Source organism: Ambystoma mexicanum, chromosome 4p (genome assembly GCF_040938575.1).
Source record: "Ambystoma mexicanum isolate Mex_15411 chromosome 4p, UKY_AmexF1_1, whole genome shotgun sequence".
Taxonomy (NCBI): domain Eukaryota; kingdom Metazoa; phylum Chordata; class Amphibia; order Caudata; family Ambystomatidae; genus Ambystoma; species Ambystoma mexicanum.
The window spans coordinates 425,291,128-425,317,254 of record NC_090927.1 but is presented as its reverse complement, the minus strand read 5'-3'; positions in this window follow the sequence as shown (position 1 = coordinate 425,317,254).

The window sequence follows — 26,127 nt, the reverse complement described above, 5'->3', positions numbered from 1 at the left end:
ATCTTTGCTTGGATGTAGTTTATTCTACCTAAGCATATTAGGAATACATCAAAACAAATCAAAAAGGAAACTGGCAGGCAGGCACTCATATTCTTTACGCTTCTTTGACAAGGAACATGGCCCACTTTGCATGTTATGCTTCTCCGCATACCCTCCCCCATCCGTCCTTGAGATGATCTGTTAAAGTGTATCCTGCCCAGGCAATCTTTCTGAAAGCATGAGATGCAAAGTCTTCCTGTGCCAAATACGGGCACATTTTACAATATGATTTTTCTCTCTCTAATTAGTTAGAATGTTAAAGAGCATTTTAGAGAAAAACTTTCTGCCATGTAATTGGAACTTTGTATGCATAATATAAAAGAATAAATGCCTACTGAATTCCCTTCAGACGCCTCAAGTAGGACACACTGATCTGTTGGCAATGATGAGAACTTTGGGGAAAAGAGGATAGAGAAAAAGACAGCATTGAACATAAAATCAGATAGCATCTGATTTCAAAATAACTCCAGGGACGTGACAGATTAACTCATTAATCCTGCTGTATTTGTAATTTGATTTCTGTCTCTAAACTCATGTATATGACATGACAATCTAAAGTATAACAGTTGCCTCACAAAGAAACAAAGCATCTTCATTTATTTCACAGAAACAAAGTTTAATCAATTAAAAACATCATGATCGGTTTAAAATTTCCCTAAAAGAACACTATTTCTTTCTGATTTGTTTTGGGCTTACAGACCAGCAATACAAAAGGAGTTCAGTGCGTTTTGCATATTTAGCAAGTGCAGTTTATTTAATTGATTCACTAAAAGAGAAGTGTACATAAGGTATCAGAGTAATATGAAATGTTACTATATAGTTTAATTGTATATAGTTTTGTAGTGAAAACAAGCGTATCTCAAAAAGGCATTTAAACTCTACAATGAGAGTCAATGATGACACATCCCAGCAGGGAATGAGATCAAGATTAAGTGCGGGTGAAGTATAAAAGGCTTTATCTAAATCAATATAGGGCATGCAGAGGACTCTGCAAACTCCGAGAGTGCTCTGCCAGATAATAGAAAGGCATTCATATTTATTACAAAAACACGTCATTGGTGAGGTAAACTATAGGGGGCACATAATCGTGGGGATTGGGTGATGAAGACTAGCTACTATGTACAATGTAGGTGCGACGCTCCATGATTGGCGGAGATTCACGTGGTAGCAGCGTGGGCTGCTCGGGTCAGCTGGGCTCATCGGGGTAGAGTATCAGGTCACAAGCTGTTTGAGTTGATACATCACGGCAGCACTAACATTTTGCCCTTGTGGCCACACATACACATTCATTAATAACTTCTACTTGAATCTGTCATATAAATCCTACAAGTGGTTAATCTAACATCACAAAGAAATGGCATGTACCTCTGGGTATTTTCAATAAATCATCATAAAGTCATTGTTAACAGAGCAGGCAGATTCATGAGCCCATGTGTCTTATCTGGGGGCATGAGTCGGGGTACCTTTATCATTCTACTTTGTTAGATGTAGTAAGAGACAGTTTTATAGTGTGTTAGTACAAGTGTGAATAACTGCCACCATGGCCAGTCGAGGTTGGATGAACTAAAATACCATTGGATAAGGGGGGCGCATAGCTGGTACATCAAAAGGTGGCGGCATGTGAGGCCTTGTTACTCATAATCCTTCTAACCAGAGCGTGGAGGTACACAGTGATTTTATGGTGACGTCGGGTGTCTGGGGGCATGGAGGAAGGTAAATACCTTGTGCGGGTTCAGCAGGAAAGAAAGCAAGGAGGTGTAACTGTGTTATTCTAACATTAATAAACCAGAGACCTTTAATCCACAGCCGGCCTTGGAGGGAAGAGATTGGGGGCTGAGTACGCGGCTTTCCAGGGGAACGGGGAGATGGCCTTGTAACTTCTCATGCATCTACGTTACAGGGTTGCATGCACATCATTATAAAATGAAAAATTGAGGTAGGCCAGTACAATTGCATTAATACATATATGTGTATCAACGATCATGTGAGCTTATGAACACTATTTGTATTACACTTTTTCATATTTCATAGGTACTGTATTTGCAGAATCAATTTCTCTTTGTCTATTTTGTAACTTTTGTGGGCCAGCAATGTCAAAAGCATAATAGAATTCTTTCTACATTTGTCTTCATTCATCTTCATCTTTTCCACAAAGCAGTAGTTCATCCACGTATTGAGTGATCGTGCTCTCTGTAACAACATTTTCTAGATCGTCATGTAAGATTCTGTTGAGTATACTTGGGCTTTCACAGTAACTCTGGGGTAGCCTGCAATGTTTGTATATCTATCCTCTCAATGTGAATGCTGTCAAGTATCAGGATTCTGGGTCTAGTGGTACTGAGAAGAATGCATTCTTCAAATCCACTACTGTGAAACAAGATGCATCTTTTGGTATACTGCACAGAATTGATGCAGAGTTAGGAACTAATGGGAATTCTTTCTGTATGACGTCATTGAGGGGGTGTAGGTCTTGGATCATTCTTCATGCATTGCCCTTTGCTTTCTTGATGGGGTAAATGCAAGTATTGCATGGCAAATTTGAGGGCACTATTATTCTCTGTGCTAACAGTGTGTTAATTGTTTCTTTTATCTTTTCTTCTGCTTCCCGGGACAGGGGGTACTGTTTTCCCTGGGCAGTAATGCTCCGAGTTTGTTATTTTAACTGGTGTTACCTCATGCAACAGCTCTACATCATGTGGGCCTGTGCTCCATAGGTCACTTGGCACTAGTTGCATGTCGTCAAAAAGGGAAGGTGGCGCTTCTACCACTGCTATTAGCTGCACTGGTATCTTTCTTGTCTGTATCATGATATCACAGGGGATCGCTATTTCTATTATTATTTCTCCATCGCTGTTTGAATCTGTGAAGAGGTCTTCGTCTGACAAATCTCGCAGTGCGACATTAGCATTAATGCACAATACTGTGCGCCACTGGCAGCCGTGTATGTCTATTTCAATAACTGCTAATCTTTGTGATGGCATCTGTACTGCATGCAAGTCTAAGGAAATCACTGTTCCTGGAACTATTTCTGGGCATACTGCAGGACAAAAAACAAACTCTGTGGGCACTCTCCATTCTGGGCATTTTAACTATGGAACCACTTGTGCTAGGGTTTTCAACTTCTGAATGAACATGTCTGGGTCGACTGGTATGTCGCGTATTTCTGGTGCTGTTGCTCGTGTGTGTACTACCAACATGACTCGCAAATGGCAGATCTCCGGGGTCGAGCAAACTATCTCTCTCTTTGTAAATGAAATGGTCATATTGAGCTTGCTGAGGAGGTCTCTCTCCAGCAAGTTGATCGGAGATTCTATATAGTACAGCAGGGGAGCTTGCACTGTTTTTCCACCTATTGTTACATCCAAGCCTTCTGTGTAAGGAACTTTAACCACCGCCCCAGAGAACTTCTGAATCTCCAATTTACGATTAGATAGCGGAAACCTGTCTTCTCGTAGGCATGATTTTTCAGCTCCCGAATCTACCATAAAAATGAATTGTTTGTTTTCTATCTCCGCCTTCATCAATGGTTCTTCTGCTGCATCAAGGGTCGTTGATAATACTGGACACGCAAGTGCTCTCTGTGGGCTGTCCTATGCTGGATGCTTTGTTGTATCCCCATTGTCAAAAACATTTCTCGATACCTCAGCCACTCCACCATTGTGGCAAAAGGGTTGCCTTGTGTGTCTGTCATGTGCTCGCGCCATTGCAGGTGTTGCTGAACATTACGCGGTTGTACCCTATGCTTGTCTGGGCAGCTCTGATCTTGCTGTCCTTTTTCTCCTCCACCGCCTATTGGCGGCCTATATGGGCTATCTGGGTGGGGGTGGGCATACTGCTGTCCATTTTGATAAGTATTTATGGGTCTGCTTCTGCACTCCCGTGAGAAATGTCCTCACCTTCCGCAATTTCAACAATTTCCTTGTCTCCCTCGTGGGCTTGGACCTCCGTATCCGCCATGCCCTTTGTATCCTGGACCACCACCTCTTTGCCCTATGTGCCCACCTCTTTCTCCCCGGGCACTTCAAACTTGTCACTGCGGCCCTCCATACTGCTCTTGTTTGTTCCAGTGCTCCTGCCCATTTTTCACCCAATTAGCTGCCATTCTCCCTTGTATTGCTACTGACCCTTCCTCCTCCTCTGGTTCTCTATCTGTGGGGAGTGCATCTACAGCTGCTGTGACCTTCACCAGTTTCATCTGTATTAATTTTGCCTCCTCTGCCAACCTTTTTTGCGCTATCTTCTTCTCTCTTTCTTTGATCCTTTTGCAGTGGTGTACTATCATGCTTTGTATCTCGGACCAATCTTTTTCTTCAATCTCTGCTATTTTTTCAAGCACTTTCTGAACCTTTTTTGGGAGCCTTCTCTTTATTATAAAGTAAAACAAGGAGGTTGACTGGTCCCAGGCTGTATTTGTTTCCGCTCTCCACATCTCCTGTACGCGTAAAATGAAAGCCATTACATTTTCTCCATCATTCATCGTGCACTGCATCACTGACTGTAAATCAGGGGTGTCGGGGAAGGTGTCTCTTAATGCATCCCAAGTTCTTGCTCTCACTGTGCTGAAAGAAGCACCGTCATGACTATCTCAATCTAATGTTATTCCGGGAATGCGACTTTCGCACGCACTCGATCAGCTTGATCACCCACTGCAGATACTAGCAAACTTTTAACATCACCCACTGCCAGGGGGAACCCTGCTGTCTGTTTCTCAAAAGTGTATATCCATTAACTTGCTCCTCCTGACAGCGGAGGCAACAATTTGAACACGTTGGCCTTATCCATCTGTGCCCAGTGCATATAATTTGGTCTCTCTCCTCTTCTGTGTATCAAGGGCAGCTGTAACCTACCTTTTGTTTCTTTTCCAATACTCACCTTCGACACTTTCTTTCCCACTACTGCCATCCTTCCTACTCTACTCCTTAGTCTTCCATTCCATTCTTCCTTCGTTGCCTTCCTCAGAGGTGTTTCATCTAACCTCACTGGTGCCCCTCCTGCGGCAATCCCTATTTTTCCTTCTAACTCATCTTCCTCTATGTCACACCAGAACTCCTCCGCCTCTCCTGGGCCACTCTCTCTTCCTCAGGCGTGTGTTGCTCTAGCTCTATTTTTCTGGTCGGCTCATCCTGTATTCAGAATAGTATCTCTCTCTTTTTCGACCCTTCGTCTATAGACCGATCAGGTGTTTGCACCCTCTGCATTTGTTCGATTCTGGAACTGCATGATCCGCTCGTTTCACATATATTTCTTATCCTAGACAGTTCATTTCGGGCTATTGATAGTCTGGAATCTAAATTTTTGGTGAATTTTTCAATATCCATTGTCGGAGTACTCACCTGTCCACTTGCTCTTGAGCAGTCATATGGTGGGGGTGCAGGGGGTTGTGGTGCAATCGGGGTGGTGGGTTTTGACACATACCCTTGGTCACTGTATCCCTCAGTGGGCACTGGTTTATTTAAGAGGGGATATAGTCGTGTTACTTCTACCGGCCCGTCCTTCCCCGCGCTCTTTTTTTCACTTCCTTCTGTTGCCAGGGAGAGGTAATCTGTTCCTGTGCTAGTTCCTTTCTTTTAATTGGGGGCACTTCTTCAAAAGAAAGAATGAAAGCAGCAACTATTTTACCCTTGAAAGAGCCGCTTTAACTTAACGTGACCTCATATACTATTATCTGTATCTGGCTCCTTTTAATATCGCTCGCACTTGATACTCACGTGCCCGTCTTGATTCAAGACCCTCTGGACCCGGTCCATCCAGGCGGCGCAGCCCCATGCTCAATGGCCACGCCCAGCTCCGGCGAGCGGTACTATGGGTTTTGTGAAGTGGGACCCGTACCCTCTCACCCTACTGCGTGCGCACGTCTAAGCGTACCGGTTGCCGTAGGCGGGCAGCTCTCTTTAGGGGGCGCGCCGCATGTCTCCGCTATGTCCGGGGACATCTTGTGCCAAAAGGTACAAAAAAGACAAATCATGTCTAAGGAGTTACCACTTGAAAGTGAGCGTCTCTCAAAAAGGAATTTAAACTCTACAATGTAAGTCAATGATGACACATCCCAGCAAAGAATGAGATCAAGATTAAGTGCAGTGAAGTATAAAAGGCTTTATCTAAATCAATATAGTGCATGCAGAGGACTCTGCAAACTCCGAGAGTGCTCTGCCAGATAATAGAAAGGTATTGATATTTATTACAAAAACACGTCATTGGTGGGGGGCGTGGCTAGGAAGCCATGTGAAAGGACGTGTCTGTACGGGGGCTCCCGAAGATCCGCACATTATCCGACTGAAAACAGTGCAAGGACCGATGCAATTTGGCTGAGACCGATATGACTGCGCGCATGAATCTCAGGTGAACGTGAGGTTATATTTCGACACGGGCCTGCACCGTGAGAGCGCAACAAAAAGCTAAAAGAAGATCTGGAGGCGAGAGTGCGTTGAACGAGAAAATGGCCGCCGCCGCCGCCGAACGAAGGAACAAAGGGGTGCTTGATCTGGGCGCCTGTCGGTCGCACTGGAGCATGGTGATGGTGTAGGTGCATGACGCGGGTGCATCGAGGTCATTAAGGACACCCAGTCCTGCGAGGCCGACGGCGTGGACCTGGGAAGGGAGCAGGGCCTGATCGAAGATACTTTATACCCGGATCGTGCGGTGTGACCGGGAACTGTGCCCCGGGCCCTTTGTGGCCTAAAGTGGACCTCAGAGGGTGAGACGCGACCTGGCCTAGCTAGGTAACAGACAAGATGGCCGGGGGTGCCGGAGGACAGAGGAACTTAGTGTCAGAGAAGTGGTGATAACAACGGGGCACCCGCAGAGCGCACTGTGAAACCCTGCCCCAGATCCGAGCGGGGATTGAAGAACGTGAGACATGTCTAACAAGCCCCTGAGAGCGAAGACCAAACAGCACACGCTCGACGAATACGCTAAAACGCCTCCCGGCCCAGACGGAGCCAAAAGCAAGGACAAAACGCAAGCCAAGGAAATGGCCGCCGGGGGTGCGAACCACGAGGTCCTCGCTGCGATCGCAGACCTGAAAGCGACCTGGGAGACCAAGCTCCAGCTCGCTGTGGCTGAACTGAAGACCGCAATGGAACTCCAGGTCGGGGCAGTGCAGGAGGACGTGAACCTCCTAAGGCAGGACGTGCGTACCCTGGCAGAGCGTACAGAGACTTTGGAGAAAGAATTGGGCCCTACCGCGGCGGACTGCGCTGTGCATAAGCGTGAACTCCATGCCCTGGTGCAACGCGTGGGCAACTTGGAGAGTAGAGCGGAGGAGGCAGAAGGGCGCGCCCGGAGGAACAACATTCGCATCGTAGGCCTGCCGGAGGGAACTGAGGGCCACAATCCAACGGAATTTATTGAAAACATGCTACTGCAGGAGATCACGGGAGGCACCCTGTCGCAGGGTTTTGCGGTTGAGAGAGCGCACAGGGCCTTAACTAGGAAGCCACCACCGGGAAACCCGCCCAGGCCAGTGATAGCTAAGATCCTTAATTACCGGGACCGAGAAAGGATCCTTGAACACTTCCGCAAGGGAGGCACAATACAACGAGGAGCGGCGAATATAACGGCCTATCCCGACTACACCCTGCAGGTACAGCGCAGCCGTATGAACTTCGGAACGGTGAAGAGGAGATTGCGGGAAGCGGGGCTTAAATACATGTTGCTCTATCCGGCCAAACTGAAGGTTTTCTTTCAGAGCAAGCTACTGTTCTTTGTCACCCCGGAGGATGCTATGGAGTGGTTGGATGCACACAACTGCCCTCAGGAGTCAGATGTTCAGACGGCCGGTGGAAAATAAAGGACGAGATAAGTAACGCTGTAGGCCCGGTCGGGTCATGAACATTGGGACTAGATTATAGTCACTGAACTCGCTTGAGAACATGCGCGCGTCAGGGGTTATGAAACGTGGTCCTTGCGCGGACATGGTTGCGAAGTTGTGGAGCCGCCTGAAGCCACCCTTCACACCCCCTTTTTGTGTTTAGTTTAGTCACTGTTAGTGGGGTGACACCCTGTCGGGTTCTCTATTTGGGTTTCCAAGGAGGACCGAACACAGGGATGCCTGAGATCCAGGGATGGAGCTGGGCAGTGGTTGGGGGTAGGGGTTTGGGGGGGAGTTTTAGTTTTTGTATGAGCCTGAGGGTGAAACCGGGAGTGGGTGTTCGCAAAGTGGGGAGGGATTGCCTTGGATGGGGGGAGGAAACTACTGATAGGCCATGGGAGACCTTAGGATACTAACGTGGAACGTTAGGGGGCTTAACAGTTACCTCAAGCGAAATAAAGTCATGTTGTATCTCAAGAGGCAGAAGATAGACGTAGCCCTGCTACAGGAGACACATCTAAAGCGAGAGAAACTGGAGCTGGTAGGGAGGAAGTGGAAGGGAACAGTGGTAGGATCAACGTACTCCGCCTATGCCAGAGGAGTGCTGGTGTGGGTGGCGCCACACGTCCCATTCAAGCTAATTGAGGAGGTTGTGGAGGAGGATGGGAGGTTGGTTATGGTGAGGGGGCTGGTAGAGAACAAAGTAGTGTGCATTGTAAATACATACGCGCCTAACCAGGAAACGGCGACATATTTTAGGACGCTGTGCACCAAGCTCAGTGTTGGGATGGGGGGCACGGTGATATGGTGTGGTGACTTTAATTGCGTGCTGAACCCCAAGGAGGATAGGTCGGATGACAAGATGGCTGGGCCCGGTCCGGCGGCTAGGGTATTGCAGACGCTGCTGGCGGATTTTGGCCTAGTTGATGTGTGGAGAGCGAAACACCCGAGCGCGAGACAATACTCGCACTATTCGGCTCCGCATCTACTGCACACGAGGCTTGACTACTTTTTCACCACGCCAGACATAGTCGCGGAGTGCGACCATATAGAATACAGGGCGAGGGTCCTCTCTGACCACTCACCCCTGGTCATGCGATGGCAACTGTATTCCCCACGAGCGCGTATACCAACATGGCGCCTAAGGGCGGAGGCGCTCAAAGACCCCGCCTTCAGAGAGGATATTAGGGAAGAGATAATTGCTTATTTTGAGGTGAATAAAGGGAGCGTTAAGTCGGCTGGCACCTTATGGGAGGCCTTTAAGGTCGTAATGCGGGGGATCGCCATTGCGAAGTCTAAGGGATTGATGGGGGGAGTCCTGGCGGATTTGCATAGAGCTGAGACTGCGCTGGAGGAGGAGTTGAAAGGTGGTGGGACAGATGCGGAGGCGGTCTCTAAATTGCAACAAGAGTGTGCGGAACATTGGGACAGGCTCTGTAATTTGAATTATAGAAAGTATACAGAGAGACTGCATGCGGGGGGAGATAAAACGGGCCGACTCTTAGCTTGGCTGTACAAGAGTGAGACCCCACGATCCCCGATCAGAATGGTAACCAATGAAAAGGGGGAGGAGGTAGACACCCAAGAAGGCGTGAACAGGGCATTCGTGGAATACTATAAGGTCCTATACGAAGATTGCGAGGGGGGCAGCCAGGAGGAGATAGACGAAGTGCTGGAAGATGTAGGCTTGCCCAAGGTCAGCGATGAGGAGCGAGAGGAGCTGGATGCTCTGATCACCCTGGAAGAGCTGAAGGAGATTGTGAGACAGTTGCCCACTAGTAAGACCCCAGGGGCAGATGGGTTCCCCAGTGAATTTTATAAAGTGTATGCAGAGGAAGTGCTCCCGCCCATGTTGGAAATGCTCAACGAAGCGTACGAGATGGGATGGTTGCCGGAGTCACTTAGGGAGGCGATTATAATACCGCTCCCCAAGCCAAATAAACCGGAACATGATTGTGGCTCCTACAGGCCCCTGTCGATGTTGAACCAAGATAGTAAGATCCTGACAGCTGTCCTGGCTACTAGAATGCGTAGAGTGATCGGCAAGTTGATCCACCCTGACCAGACGGGCTATGTCCCTAATAGGAACATCACTCACAACCACAGGCGCCTTCACAGGGTGGTCGAGTGGGGTGGTGGTGAGGACGGCGAAATGGCGATAGTAGCATTGGACGCGGTTAAGGCGTTCGACTCTGTTCGATGGCCTTGGCTGCTAGCGGCTCTGAAAGGGTACGGGATGGGACCAGGTTATGTTAGGTGGGCCGAGATGTTATACAGTGCACCACTGGCCAGGGTCCGTACGGGCGCAGTGGTGTCAGAGAGATGGCAGTTGGGCAGAGGCACTAGGCAGGGGTGTCCTTGGTCCCCTATGTTGTACATCCTGGCCCTGGAACCCTTGGCGATTTACCTCCGGCAGCAATATGACCCGGTCGGCATCGAGGTGGGAGGAGAGTGTCACCTTATATCCCTGTATGCGGATGATATGCTGTTATACCTAAGATACCCAGAAGTAAATTTGCAGTATGTCTTAGAGGTGATGGGGAGGTACGCCTGGTTGTCCGGTATAGCGGTAAACCCTCAGAAATCCACTCTATTTCCGCTGGGGGGCTATGTGGGGACTCCAGTGGAGAGGTTGCCAGTGTTGCAGATCCCGTGGGCGACGAGATCCTTTAGATACTTGGGGATTGATGTGTATCATACGACCGTGGAAGAGCACAAGCATAACACTGAACTTGCTGTGGGGAAGATCGAGAAATGTATGAGGTTCTGGGAAAGATTGCCACTAGCGATGATGGGCCGAGGAGCCATGCTTAAAATGGTGGTGCTGCCCAGGCTTCTGCATTATTTTAACAACATCCCCTACATGATTCCTAAGAAGTTTTTTGTGAGGCTACACAGTGTTTGCAGAGAATTCCTGTGGCACGGCATGCGCAACAGAGTCGCACTGTGGAAGCTGCAGAACTTCTATGAGAAGGGCGGAATCAAGCTGCCGAACTTTGAGGCATATTATGTAGCAGCGCAGCTACAATATGTGTCCAGGTGGCTCTCTGATGAAGAGACCCCTGAACACAGGCTGTTTGGGAGGGATTGCTCCCCTTTTTACTTGCGAGAGGTGATCTGGGTGGCTAATGCATGCATGAGGGAGCGGCCTAGTATGCTAGCTTTGGGACGGAACATGTGGAAACGGGCCTGCCGGATGATGGGCAACCCTTTGCCGTGTGTATTGCAGTTCCCATTGGTCGCACTGGCGAGGGGAGATGGGCAGCTCAGGGCAACCATTCGGATATACTGGGAGTCAGTGGGGTTGGTCACCATGGGAGATATTTGGCAGGATGGGACCATCTCGGAGTTCGAAGAATTAGAGGCAGGGTCGGGACTGCACAGGGGTCAATATATGACATATCACAGGATAGTGCAGGAGATCCGGAATAGGTGGCCCGAAACTACCCTGGCCGGTGAACCGGATGCCCCGGCGGAGATACTATATGACACATCGGAGGGCGGGCACGAGGTCTCTAGGTTGTATGAGATGTTGATGATGAAGGCTGGGAGCGATTTAGGGCACTTGAGACTGGAATGGGAAACGGAGATGGGGGCCCCGATGACAGATGGGTTGTGGGAGCGAGCCCTTGGGTATCATAAAAAAGTATCGAGAAATGCCAGGTTCAAGCAAATACAGCTTTATATAACGCACAGAGCATACCTGACCCCTTTGAGAATATCCAAATTTCGGGGTGTTGGACGCCAGGCGTGCCCCAAGTGCGACGAGGAGAATGCAGACATGATACACATGTTTTGGGCGTGCCCAGTAATTGCAAGCTATTGGGGCGAAGTGGCGCAGAGGCTGGCAGGAAAAGGTGTTACACTCAAAGTGGATTCAGCTTGGGCCTGCTTACTGGGGGGATATCCCAGAGCGTGTAAACTTAGACATGTCGATAAATTGAAAGATCTGGCTTATGTGCTTGCTAAACGTAGGATTGCTATGGGTTGGAAGGAGTGTCATAAACCACGAACGGAGGTCTGGTGGAGGGATCTCCAAAAATGGGCGGAGGCCGAGACGGCTGTGTGGCGAGATGCCAGTATCGCAGGGGAGGACGAGGAAATGTGCTCTCTTGCGGCATGGAAACTGTTGATAGCTGAACTGTTTGGAACGGGGTCAGCTTCAATTGACTCTGAGAGTGCTGACGCCCCCTCGCCCACAGCGGATACCAATGGCGAACACCATACAGGCTCATAGGGGGGAGGGATGGGGATTGCAGTGTTGTTTGTTGTTAAACGTGTTTATTTATGTTCAAGTTGTAATGTTGTGTGGTTTATATATATAAAATAAAATATATTTAAAAAAAAAAAAAAACACGTCATTGGTGAGATAAGCTATAGGAGGCACATAATCGTGAAGATTGAGTGGTAAAGACTAGCTACTATGTCCGATGTAGGTGCGGTGCTCCATGATTGGCGAAGATTCATGTGATGGTAGCGTGGGGTGCTCGGGTCAGCTGAGCTCATTGAAATAGAGTATCAGGTCACGAGCTATTCGAGTTGATACATCACGGCTGCACTAACATTTTGTCCTTGGGGCCACACATACTCATTTATTACTAATTTCTACTTCAAACTGTCATATAAATTCTACAAGTTGTTAATCTAACATCACAAAAGAAATGGCATGTAACTCTGAATCTTTTCAACACATCATCATAAAGTCATTGTTAACAGAGAAAGGCAGGTTCATGAGCCCAGGTGTCTTATCTGAAGACATGAGTCGGAATACCTTTATCATTCTACTTTGTTAGATGTAATAAGAGACATTTTTATAGTGTGTTAGTACAAGAGTGAATAACTGCCATCATGGCCAGTCGAGGTTGGAGTGAACTGAAATGCCATTGAATCAGAGAGGCGCATAGCTAATACATGAAAAGGTGGCGGCATGTTAGGCCTTGTTACTCATAATTCTTCTAACTAGAGCATAAAGATAAACAGTGATTTTATGGTGACATCGGGTGTCAGAGGGCATGAGAAAAGATAAATACCTTGTGTGGGTTCAGAAAAAAAGAAAGCAAGAAGATGTAGCTGTGTAATTCTATTATTAATAAACCAGAGACCTTTAATCCCCAGCCTGGCCTTAGAGAAAAGAAAGTGGAGACTGAGTACGCGGCTTTCCAGAAGAATGAGAAGATGGCCTTCTAACTTCTCACGCATCTACGTTACAGAGTTGCATGCACATCATTATAAAATGAAAAACTGAGGTAGGCCAGTACAATTGCATGGATACATATATATATGTATCAACGATCATGTGAGCTTATGAACATTATTTGTATTACACTTTTTCGTATTTCATAGGTACTGTATTTGCAGAATCAATGAAAGGTTTTGCTAACATTGCATCATTTATAGTTTTGCATTTGAGTGCGGAGACACATGAGGAAAGCTAGCATAGAACATGAGATAAAACCAGGTTGGCATATACATCAACATCAGTGCAAGTTTACTACATTCTACTTATGATCAGACTTGTGTACATGCTCAAGAATTAAACAATTGCTTCAAACGACATTTCATTGATAAATAGGCGGTGCTTATTACTTTAAAAGACTCATATATGTTGCAACACTTAATTATTTACTTGTAAACTTGCGTGTTTTATGAGAAATCATATTTTGCATAGAAATTTTATACATTGCTTTGTAAATATTGTGCAGCAACAATGACCCTTAGTTAATAATGACAAATACGTATATTCATATGTTTAATAACTTTACATGTGGATGTTGAGATGGGCATAGATCACCCATTGGCTTAGCAACATGAATGAAACTGAGAGACACACAAGCTTAACGTTCATATCTGATACTTCAAAAGGAGAACAGAGTTGGCAGTTATTCACAACATATATTCTCAGGCCGATTCATGGAATCAATGTGCGCTGAAAATTCCCGCGCAAGCGTGCGAAAGCGTGCGAATCGCAGCGAAACCCACGCACAGCGATTCATGGAGGCCCATGCGTGTGTAAATCCATGGATGTGCGCTAAAATCCTACGTGGCGCACGCAACACACACGTCTTCACAGCGAAAGTGCACATAGCGCAGCTCACACAACAAAAGTAGGTGTAACACGGGGCGTAAAACGCGGAATGGGGAACAACGCGTGAAAATGTGGGCATCACGGGGGTAGTACAGAAGGCAAATGCGCGGAACGCCCACATGCGCGCCTACAACACGTTTTCATGGAATCGATCGGGGCTAATGCGTGTGCCAAAAAGCCAGCAGGAAGCATGCGTACGTGGACCCACGCAGCACAAAAGTGCGCGCAAACAACAAACAAACTCAGACGCTAAGATGAATATACCGTTCCTTGCAGCAGTGGTCATGGGATACCGGAGGAGGGGGAGGAGGATAGTCAGGCCCAGAATCTTTACACCCAGAACCAGCCTTTTTGGGATGCCTGATGACCAGGTGTATGGGAGGTACAGGTTTCCACCTCACATAATACTTGACCTGGTGAGTGAGTGGGAGGATGACCTCACATCACCCACCCTGTGCTCCCAAGAACTGAGCGCCCTGTAAAAAGGTGCTTAATGTACTGCACTTCTTGGCCACTGGATCATTTCAGCGGACATGTGCTATGGTGGGGGGGTGTCACAGGCCATGCAGTCACGCTGCCTAAACCAGGTGTTGGCGATCATGACTGCACGTCCATCAGTCCACAGGCACATATACCTGCCCAGAACACCTGCAGAAAGGCAGGCTGCCGTCCAGGATTTCTACACGGTGGCACGATTCCCCAAAGTGCTAGGTGCCATAGATTGCACCCATGTGGCTTTACGTCCCCCCCAGGGCAACAGAGCACATCTATAGAAACCACAAGCACTGGCATTCCATCAACGTGCAGGTAGTATGTGATGCCAAGGGAATCATCACCTCAGTATATGCCAACTCTCCAGGGTCCACCCACGACAGTTTCATTTACAGAATGTCAACCCTAAACGGGACCTAGAAGCTGGGCGGCATGGCGATACATGGATGCTTGGTGAGTATAAATGTGACTGCACATGCATCCAAGTCAGATACTGAGTAATGTCACAACCCCACTAATGATACCCATCACCACCTCCCCAGGGGACAGTGCCTACCCTCTGAGCACCCACATGATGACGCTAATTCGGAACACCACCACACCACCCGAGGTAAGATACAACACAGCCCATATTGCAACCCGGGGCATAGTGGAGCGCACATTCAGAGTGCTCAAGTCACGCTTTCGCTCCCTTGACCACTCTGGTCGGCAGCTGCTATACACTCCCCCAGTAATGTGCAGGATCATAGTGGCAGCCTGTGTCCTGCACAACGTTGCAACACGCCGGGTCCTGCGGGTGGACATGGTGGTGCCCCCACACTCCCAACCACATGCACAGCCGCTGCGCATGGGAGGGGAAAGGGCACGTGGTGAGGCAGCCTATACGCAGCTGGTGACTAATTACTTCACCTAAAATCACACCCCTGTGGAGTGCACACAGCCCTGGCACATACCAGCTGACAATCAATGATGATGACATAAGGGACAGTCAACTGTCACAACCATACCAGCCTGAGATTGGTCACCTGGAAGTGTTACATTGTGTGCATCCCTACCTACCAAAACACCACCAATGCTGTGTCATTAAAAGACATACATCTATGCTGCTAAATTGATTACCCCATTGCAAAATACAACATGAAAACAGTGTCATGTCACCCAACCCCTCCCCAGCTCCGCCACCCAACACACCATGGCATGTCATGCAATGTGAAAGCAAACAAAGCAATGCACAAGACCTGACACAAGTGTCACAAAGTGCACTGTCCCAAATGGAAACTGCCCACAGACAATATGCTCCCAGTAATCAATAACAAACAGCACACATGAACAAATACTTACCACCAACACAATACAGCAACACACCATGAAACATTGCAAAAACATGACAGTACTAAGTCAAAGTAGTGGTAGTCTTACAACCTGAATAAACCAGCACATCGACCCCTTCCAACTGTAGAGTGTTGCTGCCACGCAAATGTGTCAGTGTACTGCATACAACATGAACTCCATCTGCAAAGGAGACGGCCTTGTGAAGACATGAGGAAGGAACCTGCAAATTAGGAGGAAGACATGGATGCACAAGCACATATCAATACACCATGCAGTGTACAGTACATCAACAATACCCACTAGGGATGTCCACACAGTATTGACTACAGACTGCCCACACAGCTCATGGGAGCCCAATGCCACTGTGTAAGTCACTGTCCCTTGGTCATACCCTTTGCAAGCCCATGGAAACGGGAAGCAGGAGGGGTGTGTGTGTCACGAACCCAAGCATCTAACCCAAACTCAGGACAAGCCTGCATGTGCCCAGCCGGAATACAGTGTATGCCCACGGGAGCCACACAAGGCAAAACACTGTAAAAAAAAAAAAAATCAAAAATGGCCATGTGGGGGGAGACCACCCAGGAGGTTCGAGGACAGGGTGCACACCAACACCCACCTGTGTGGATGTTGCGGAAAACAAAATACCTCAATGGGCTCATGGCCTGCACGGCTATGCCATTGTGGGAGAACTGCTGTCGCTCTCTTCACCCTCTGCTGCTGCATCAGGAGGTAGAGGCACTATGGGAGTCAGCCCATGCAAAGCCCTGGCATGGTCCTCCATGGCAGCAAGCATGCAGGTCTGGAAGGTCTGATTCTGGAGGATTAAAGTGCGGAGATCCCCATACAGCACCTCACGGGTTGCCTGCACTTCTGCACGCATGGCCTTGCTTGATGCCCGGATCTCCTCACGTGTTGCCTGCAGCTCAGCTGAGAGCGAACGTGTGAGCTGCTCCAGCTGCTGTTCTGCCCTTAAATTTCGGGAAGCCTCACATTCAAACAGACTCTGCCTGAGGTTATGGAGTTCTACCCTCAGTGCTTCCCTGTGGACCTGTGACTCTATTGATATGGATTCGCGCAGAGTCTCCAGTGCCGCCTGTCGGCCCCTGTTGGATGTCAACATGTCTTCCCTGTGTGATTTGCAAATGGAGTCTGTTGCATGCTGTTGTTGCTCCATCTGCCTTTCAGAGGGGATAATGGAAGTGGCCACCCTCTCCATTACCTGAGCCATCATTTCTACTGATGCTGCCTGTTGTGTTGCCATTGCGTACATGGAGTTTTTCCATACAGTATTGCCTGGTGGTGCATGGCCACCGCATCAGCGGGCACCACACCTGTTCGGGGCAAGGCGATCTGCACATTGCTGTGCTGGCACTGCCTGAGGCTGCAGGACTGCATTCCCCCTCTGATCTGCTGGCCCAGGAACATGATCAGATGCTGTGGAGTGTGACCCTGCATTCGTAACCATCAAAGGCGCCTCTACCAACACTGACATCCCCATAGAGGGTTCTATCCCTGGTGCAGGTGGGTTGGACAGAACAGAATCCCTGCCAGAAGCACTGACCTGCGACAGCACATAAGTCTCATCATCCGACGCAGCACCTGAATAGAGGTCTGGGGAGCTGCACCCAGAGACACCCCTCGACAGTATGGGCTGCAGTACCAAAGTGTTTTCACCCACCACCACACCACGTCCCCCACTGGTGCTTGGTCGTGGCTGAGAATCCTCCTGGGTCTGCACCATCTCCTGAACCTCACCAGCATCAAGTGCGTCGTCACCTGCAAAAACATGAAATACAACAAATGGAAACAGGCATTAGCACCATAGCACACACATAGGCCTGACAAGCCAGAGATCCAGTACATGATTTACACATGTCCCACATGACTATAACCCTGGCATGCATGCACTGTCACTGAGTTGGAAGGGGAGGCAAAAATCAGACACTGATGACACCAAGATGGAAAAGCAACACATTTGCTGCATGCTGGGTAGCACTGGCATGACACATTAGCCTGTGAGTGGCATGTCCAATACACATACATGACACGTGCCAGCACACAGATGGCATGTAGCATAGCCATGGTACATTTGACAAGTACAGCCATATGTCAGTGAAAGAGTAGTGTCAGCCATCCATGTGAGATGGACATAATGAGATGAAAAATGCTACATAGTGTGACAAAATACGCATGTGCCACGCACTGCAACACATCCAGTGTACAAGAATACAGTGATTGCAGGCAGATGTACACATCAATGGTTGGTCACTTAAACATCACAGGAAACAACTATCAAATACCACATACAAATAGGTACCAAAAGTCAATGTGAGCAGGCCACTACTCAATCAGCTTGAATGGTCTATTCATTCACATAACAAGGTAACAAATGTGGGCCAATGTGGGGTGTAATCAATGACAGAAGCATGTCACATATGTTACAATAGGGCTGAAAAATGCATTGCAAAAGTGGCTTGTTCTTTTCTCTGCGTTTCAGGTCATTCCAGCGCTTGTAGCAATCATCAGCTGAGCGCCTCACAAATCCAAGGGCACTAATGATGTCCGCGATGGTCTGCCAGTGTGCCTTACGTTGACCAGGTGTGGTCTTTCATCCTGCAGTCACCACCATTTCGCGGCTATGTGCTGACACATAGGCCACTAGTGCATCAAGTTCGGCGTCATTAAAGCTAGGCTTCCTTGACGTGCCGGAGTGTGTAGCTGTGTCTGGGGTCTCAGCCTGTAGTGCCAGAGCACCCTTCTTCCTCTTTTTCAAAGGTGGTGCGGATCCTGAGTGGCTTACGCAGCTCTGGTCAGTAGGGGCTGAAGCGCCGGTGGACTGGGTACTAGGAGTGTGTGAATGCACAATGACCATAGGTCTTGGTGCATGCATTGGCTGCAGGGTGATGTTGGCAGGGGCAACGTCGGTTTGATGGACCGGGACTGACACTGTCCCGGCTCGGAGACTCAGAGCTGGGGTGGATTGAGCTGCAGCAGGCCCTGCAGCCTCCCCACCCTGCCTACTTGGGGCAGCAGATGACATAGCTGCGCCAGATCCACATGGTCTGGTGACACCAACTTGCACCGCCACACATGGCGTAGACTTGCTGACCTAGAAGTCAGGCTGGGAGTCATCCTGTGCCGGTTCAGGTGCCACAATGGGCTGGTCCAACAAGGGCTGAGCTGGGATGGTGTCAGCTATGTTTCCCACAACCATGGGGGGGGCATGGGTGTCCCTGATTGCTCCTCCACACATGGGGGTTTAGGGGCACCCTGCAATGGCCACGTCCCCTTCCATGCCCACCACGCCCACCTTTTGGAGGTCAGCCACCTTTGCCTCCCTTACCGCTTGGTCGCCTCCCAACCGAGGCACTGATGTTGTTGTGCGTATGGGAGTAGCACTAAACGATTGTCCTGGACAATCGGGGGTGAAAGGGGTAGGGTACTAGATGGAATTCGTACCTTAGTGCTCTAGCAAAACTGTCTGTGACGGGTCACACAACGCACAGGCACCCCGAAAACAAAAAATAATGTGCACGCAACCCCTCGTAGACCACGTGCGTGGAAAAATGAACCTGCACTACGATGTGGCACCCAGAAACACAAAAATAAGTGTACGTATGTTACACGCAGCCTACAATGACCTCTGAAGGGGTACGCGACACATGGGGCAAGCACAGTTGGTAAATACGTGCACAACTCATCGTCTGCCCGGAAAAAGAACGTGAAAAAACTCGCGTTGGCAACACCCCGCCAAAAGAAGTATTGTACGCTGTCTGAGGAGACAGGACAAAAGAACAAGTGAACGCTGTTTGAGGAAACAGGCCCAACAAAAAATCAGAAAAGAGGCATCAGAGGTAACAGGGAGTACGAACTTGAAACGCTGTGAAGTAATCGCATGTGAACTGACAAGAAGTACAGAATTCATCCACTCGCTCTCCACGAAAAGCACGTACAAGGAAATGGGGTCCTACACGTACCTTTTAATCCGACCCACATGTACAACGTCAGTTACACGTGTACGCGCTAAGGCCCTTTCCTCCAATTACACAAGCTGACACTCGGACGTGCAATTTTTGGACATGTACGATGAACATGCACCCGTGTACAGGGAAACACCCGCGTGCGCACGTCGCAGACGTGTAGGCACTTTCCTTGGATTACACGCATTCACAAGTGGACGTGCAGTTTTTTCACGCGCCATGAACCACTATGCCCAAGTCATGAGGGAAACGCCTACGCGTGTCACGTCACAGATGCACTTATGCGCTAAGGGCCTTTGGTCCAATAAAACTGCGTATGTGTGCTGACGTGCTTACGCGCTAAGGGCCTTTCCTCGAATTACACGCTGACGTGCAACTTTTTCATGTGCCAAATCACTCCGAATCAAGCTGGCCACACGAAAACACATGGAAGACCACGCTCCTGCTCAGAAGGCCGAATTACTGCCCCCCAGATCCCCGAGCACGCCCCCACCTGCCATCTGCTGCTGCCTGCCTGCCTGCTGCCCACATGCCCTGCTATTTGGTGCCTGCACGTCAGCCAGGGTTCCAGTTGCTGTGTCCACCCCTGCAGAAGCCTCCCGACTGGGATACCATCGCTCCACAACCCAGCCCCAGGACCCAGTTGCCAACCCACGCCTGCATTGGGGGTCGCCATGTCGGGGCAAACAGCATCTGAGACCACTGGCGACCCCCAGCCAGAGAGGCAGATGGCCACCAGCTTCAGTGTGAAGGAAGTTGGTGTCCTGGTGGAGCATGTCCTGGGACATTTTGATGCCCTCTTCGGAACATCACGCGCCAACAAGGAAGGATGGGAGAGGATCTGGGACGACGTAGTGGTTGCCGTCAATGCAGAGGGGGTGGAAACCCGCGACATCAAGCACGTCAAGGAGCGCTGGCAGGGCTTCAGGTCCAGGACCCTCCACAAGGCCCGGCGCCTCACGGAGGGGGGCAGGGTCAGCATGAGTGACATCCAAGTGAGGGTCCTGAACATGTATTCCCAGCACTCCACGCCCAGATCCTTCGGAGGAAGACCTGTCTGGAGTTGAGCTGTAAGTGGCCAAGCATTGGTGTGTGAGACAGGGCATGTTGCAGTGTGCTGGTAGTCTGATACTTGCCTGTATGTGTGACATGGGCCATGTATGGATGTGTGTGTGCAAGGACATCATGGTCATGCATGTGAGACCAGTAATGTGTGAAACACATGGTTGGTGCATGAGCTCCAATGCAACATGGGGAGCTGTATGGCAAATGCACACATGAAATCATGCCAGTGTCTGTTCTTGCACATGGTGGGGGTGTGCGGTATGGGTGCTGCTGTCATTTACATGTATGGTGCACATGTGTGTGTGTCTGAGAAGTGTGTCTGTGACTTTGATACGCCATGGATTCATGACACATGTCCGTGATGATGTGTACATTCACTCATGCAGTGCGGCCACCGTTGTATGCACTGTGTCTATCCACTGTGTCTGTGGTGTACAAGGCATGATGCATGACCCTCCGGTGATGTGTGTGCATGGGATCAGTGTGAGCCATGATGCATGTGAGTTTGAAGGCAAAATTTTTATTAATAGAGGCCTTTGTACATGGATGCTGATATTGATTGCAGGCGCCGTGCATGTTTATGCATGTGTGTTGCGTGCATTCACCCATGTGTTGTGGAGGGACAGGATGGAAGTGACGTTAGACACTGCCTAGGGGAATATTGTACTGTACCCTGATGCTTGTGTTCTATGTCTCCCTCTACGCAGCGTCAATTGAAGAAGAGGGTGGAGATAGCGCTGTGGAGCCAAGCAGCGGGGATGCCTCCACCGGGCAGCGATGCAAGGCCCAGCCACCCTCCCAGGACTTGCCATCATCTGGGAGCGAGGGGGCTGCTGCCGCGTCTGCCACTACGGCTGTGGCGAAAGGGCCGTGTGAGCCCCCACAGGCGCTTGCAATGGTGGAAGACAGTATGGAGACATCCAGGTTGGTGGTCTCCACAGAGGAGGAGGAGCCCGCTACTGAGCCGCACATGGGGCCTGGTGGGGGTAGTACCACTGGTGCAAGTGGTGCAGTCCAGGGCCAGGGTCCGGAGGCAGCACAGGACACCACGGAGGGGCCTGTGCATGTCCCTGTCCTTGACCCTGTGACTGCTCCACCATGCACCAGCAGGGATGCCCCTTCCCAGGCCCGTCCACTGGTAGGGGAGAGTGCCATGTCATCTGTCTCTCCGCTACCTGCGGACGAGGGGTCCCATGACCGTATGGGCTCCGTCCTGATTGGTGTCGCGTTGCGCACGCGTGACATTCGTTATGACGTGCGTTCTTCCTGGGCGGAGAACGCACGCCATCACGAACAGCAGCGTTGCGACGTGGCACTGTTGGGAGGGGCCCTGGTCGGTGGGTTCCTACATGTGTTGCGCACTCTGGCGGACCTCTCCCCCTCTGTGGAGACTATGCGCCAGTCGTTCTCCCTGCCGTCTTCCAGCCCAGATTCCACCAGGGCCCCCTGTGGACCTGGCCTGACCAACACAGCCAGCTTGGTGGAGATCCCATCCCTGCCACAGTCGGGAGTCGGCGGTCCAGCAGGAGTGGACACCACAACTGGAGACCAGCTGATGGAGGGTGTGCAGGCATCATCAGACAGGGCACATGGACAGCAGCAGCAGCAGCAGGAGCAGGCTCTAGGTGGGAGCAATGATGGCTCGGGGCCATCGACATCAGGGGAGCAGGCATCGGCCAGAGGGCAGGAGGACCCTGGAATGGATGTGTCTTCCGTGTGGCTGCGGTTGGGCCAGCGTATAGGTGCAGAGCGGCGGCGGGCGGAAGAGGCGTGGCTCACCATAGTCAGGATGGAGTTCTCCATGCACCAGCAAATAGACATGGAGTTCCATGATGCCCTGGCCGAAAACATCACTGAGTGAGCCGCAGGACTTACCCATCGCCATTGTAAATAGTTTATAGTGTTAGGTTTCCTTTTTCTTTTTTTTTTGGGGCTTTTGGACTATGCCCCACACTTTTGTAAATAGTTTTTTTGTTAGGTAGGTTATTAGATAGGTTTCATTTGTTTCGTTGGGCTCATGGACCCTTGAAAATTGGATTGTACATATTTGGACGTTGGATTTATTTGGACATTTTAATTTCATTTCTACATGGATCAATGGATTTACCTTTTTGCGTTTCATTTGGATTTGGTTTGGTGGACAGAGAGTTTTGGCCATTTTTCTTTTGGATTACTTGGGTTTTTTTGAGGAATTAAATTTTTTTTATTGAGACATGCATTTCATTTCATGTTTGCCATTATTTTATGCTTTAAGTACTTTCAATTGGTTTTCATGTTAATACATTTTGATCTTTTACTTCAATGTGTGGGTTTCACTCATTGGGTTCATGCATGTTGACATGTGGGTTTACTCAATCAATGGCAACCTGTGTGTGTGTGTGTGTGATGGACATGTGTTGATGTACATAGTTGATTTTTGGTTTGTGTCATGAGATGGGCATGTCACTGTTGGGTGGTTGAGTGGGGGGGAAATGAGTGGGGGCCTGCTGGCATGTGCCCCTCACTGCCGGGGAGTGGGGGTGCAGGGGGACATGAGTGGGGGCCTGCTGGCAGGTGCCCCTCACTGCTGGGGGGTGGGGGTGCAGGGGGACATGAGTGGGGGCCTGCTGGCAGTTGCCCATCACTGCTGGGGGGTGGGGGTGCTGGGGGACATGAGTGGGACATGAGTGGGGGCCTGCTGGCAGGTGACCATCACTGCTGGGGTGTTGGGGTGCTGGGGGACATGAGTGGGGGCCTGCTGACAGGTGCCCCTTACTGTTGGGGGATGGGGGTGCAGGGGGACATGAGTGTGGGCCTGCTGGCAGGTGCCCATCACTGCTGGGGGGTGGGGGTGCTGGGGGACATGAGTGGGACATGAGTGGGGGCCTGCTGGCAGGTGACCATCACTGCTGGGGTGTTGGGGTGCTGGGGGACATGAGTGGGGGCCTGCTGGCAGGTGCCCCTTACTGTTGGGGGATGGGGGTACAGGGGGACATGAGTGTGGGCCTGCTTGCAGGTGCCCATCACTGCTGGGGGGTGGGGGTGCTGGCGGACATGAGTGGGACATGAGTGGGGGCCTGCTGGGAGGTGCCCCTCACTGCTGGGGGTGGGAGTGCTGGGGGACATGAGTTGGTGATCACTAGTGCAAGGTGACATGTGGCCTGGCTGGGGGCATGCCCATGGTGGATGGACTGCCTGCGGGACATGACCAGGGGTGCTGGGTAGTTTGCTGTGGTGTGGTTTGCCTGCAGGGTCCGTGGAGGGGTAGAGGGCACACCTGTGAGAACCCACACTGCCGATTGATGTGTGGGACTCTCCATGCACCCCCCTGGATACACTTACCCTGCTCTGACAGCGAAAGCATGTGTGGAACTTCCCCCGTACCGCGTTATACACATACCCCGCTCGCACAGGCCCAATCGCGTGTGGAACTTCCCGCACACCCCCCAAATCCATGTACCCCGCACGCACAGGGCCAATCGCATGTGAAACTTCCTGCGCACCCCAGTAATCCATGTAGCCCGCACACACAGGGCCTGCCGCGTGTGAAACTTCCCGCGCACCCCGCAAATCCCTGTACGCCACGAGCACAGGGCCAATCACGTGTGAAACTTCCCGCGCACCCCAGTAATCCACATAGCCTGCACGCACAGGGCCTGCCACATGTGAAACTTCCTGCGCACCCCCCAAATCCCTGTACCCTGCATGTGTGGAACTTCCCCCGTACCGCGTTATACACATACCCCGCTCGCACAGGCCCAATCGCGTGTGGAACTTCCCGCACACCCCCCAAATCCACGTACCCCGCACGCACAGGGCCAATCACATGTGAAACTTCCTGCGCATCCCAGTAATCCACGTAGCCCGCACGCACAGGGCCTGCCGCGTGGGAAACTTCCTGCGCACCCCGCAAATACCTGTACCCCGCACGCACAGGGCCAATCACGTGTGAAACTTCCCGCGCACCCCAGTAATCCACATAGCCTGCACGCACAGGGCCTGCCGAATGTGAAACTTCCTGCGCACCCCCCAAATCCCTGTACCCTGCACGCACATGGCCAATAGAGTGTGAAACTTCCCGCGCACCCCAGTAATCCGCGTAGCCTGCAAGCACAGGGCCTGCCGCGTGTGAAACTTCCCGCGCACCCCCCAATCGCGTGTGAAACTCCCCACGCACCCCAGTAATCCACGTACCCCACTCGCACAGGCCCAATTGCGTGTGAAACTTCCCGTGCAACCCAGAAATCCATGTACCCCGCACGCACAGGCCCAATCGCGTGTGAAACATCCCGTGCACCCCAGTAATCCACGTACCCCACTCCCACAGGCCCAATCGCGTGTGAAACTTCCCACGCACTGCAGTAATCCACATACCCCACTCGCACAGGCCCAATCACGTGTGAGAGCACCCGCGCAGTGGGTACATGTATTCGGAGGGGTGCGCGGGGAGTTTTACAGGCATTTTCGTGGTTTTGAGCCTGTGCGCCATGTACGGGATTTGTGCACTGTACATGGCGCATGGGGAGGGGTTGGGGGCATAATTGGCGCTGCTGCAGGGTCGCTGCACCACTCAGCACCACGGCTTGTTTTCGATGTTAAAATCCAAGAATACGCTGTGAGCGGAAATGGATATTAGCGCACGTGGCTGGCGCAGAAAGTCGCACGCGCACTCTGTGCGCCAGCAGCATGCGCCACTTGTGCGCTGGATTCTATGAATTACCCCCTCTAGATGCAGAGATCTGCCAGAAGACAGAACATGCTTTATAAAAATAGCTTTGTTTTTATCAGACCCCAGCTTAAGGTCTGGTCACCGTCAGGTCAATGATGTACTGCAAAAAGTGAAAGATACAGTGTTTATACTGTTACTTGTTCGTGCCTAGTTGCTCGTGAAAACAGGCCTTCAGCGGAGACGCCATGAAGAGAAGAATGAAAAAAGTGCTGGCTCACTGTGCGCGATTGAGTGAAGAAAATCTGCAGCCCTGCAGGCCGCTTGTGCCGCTGAGGCCTAGATTGTTGTACTCAAAATAAATTCTACGTATATTACAAAATAGAGTCTGTATCATGCTACAGAATGAGCCGTGCAGACTCATGCGTCGGCCCGCAGCCATCCCACATGCCGGGCCCCGATGCTTAGATGGCTGCCGGCAAGTCATAAATCCCACGTAGATGAGAACTGTAGGGGGAGGAAGATCCTAAAAACCTTTCCTCCCATACAGTAGCTAAGAATTTCTCAAGTCAACATAAAGGTTTGGTGTGTCAAGGGTTTGCAACTGTGCCCAACAGCATAGTGAATATAGACGTAGTTACAAAGAAAGAGAGTTTTTTCTCTACAGCATAGGAAATAA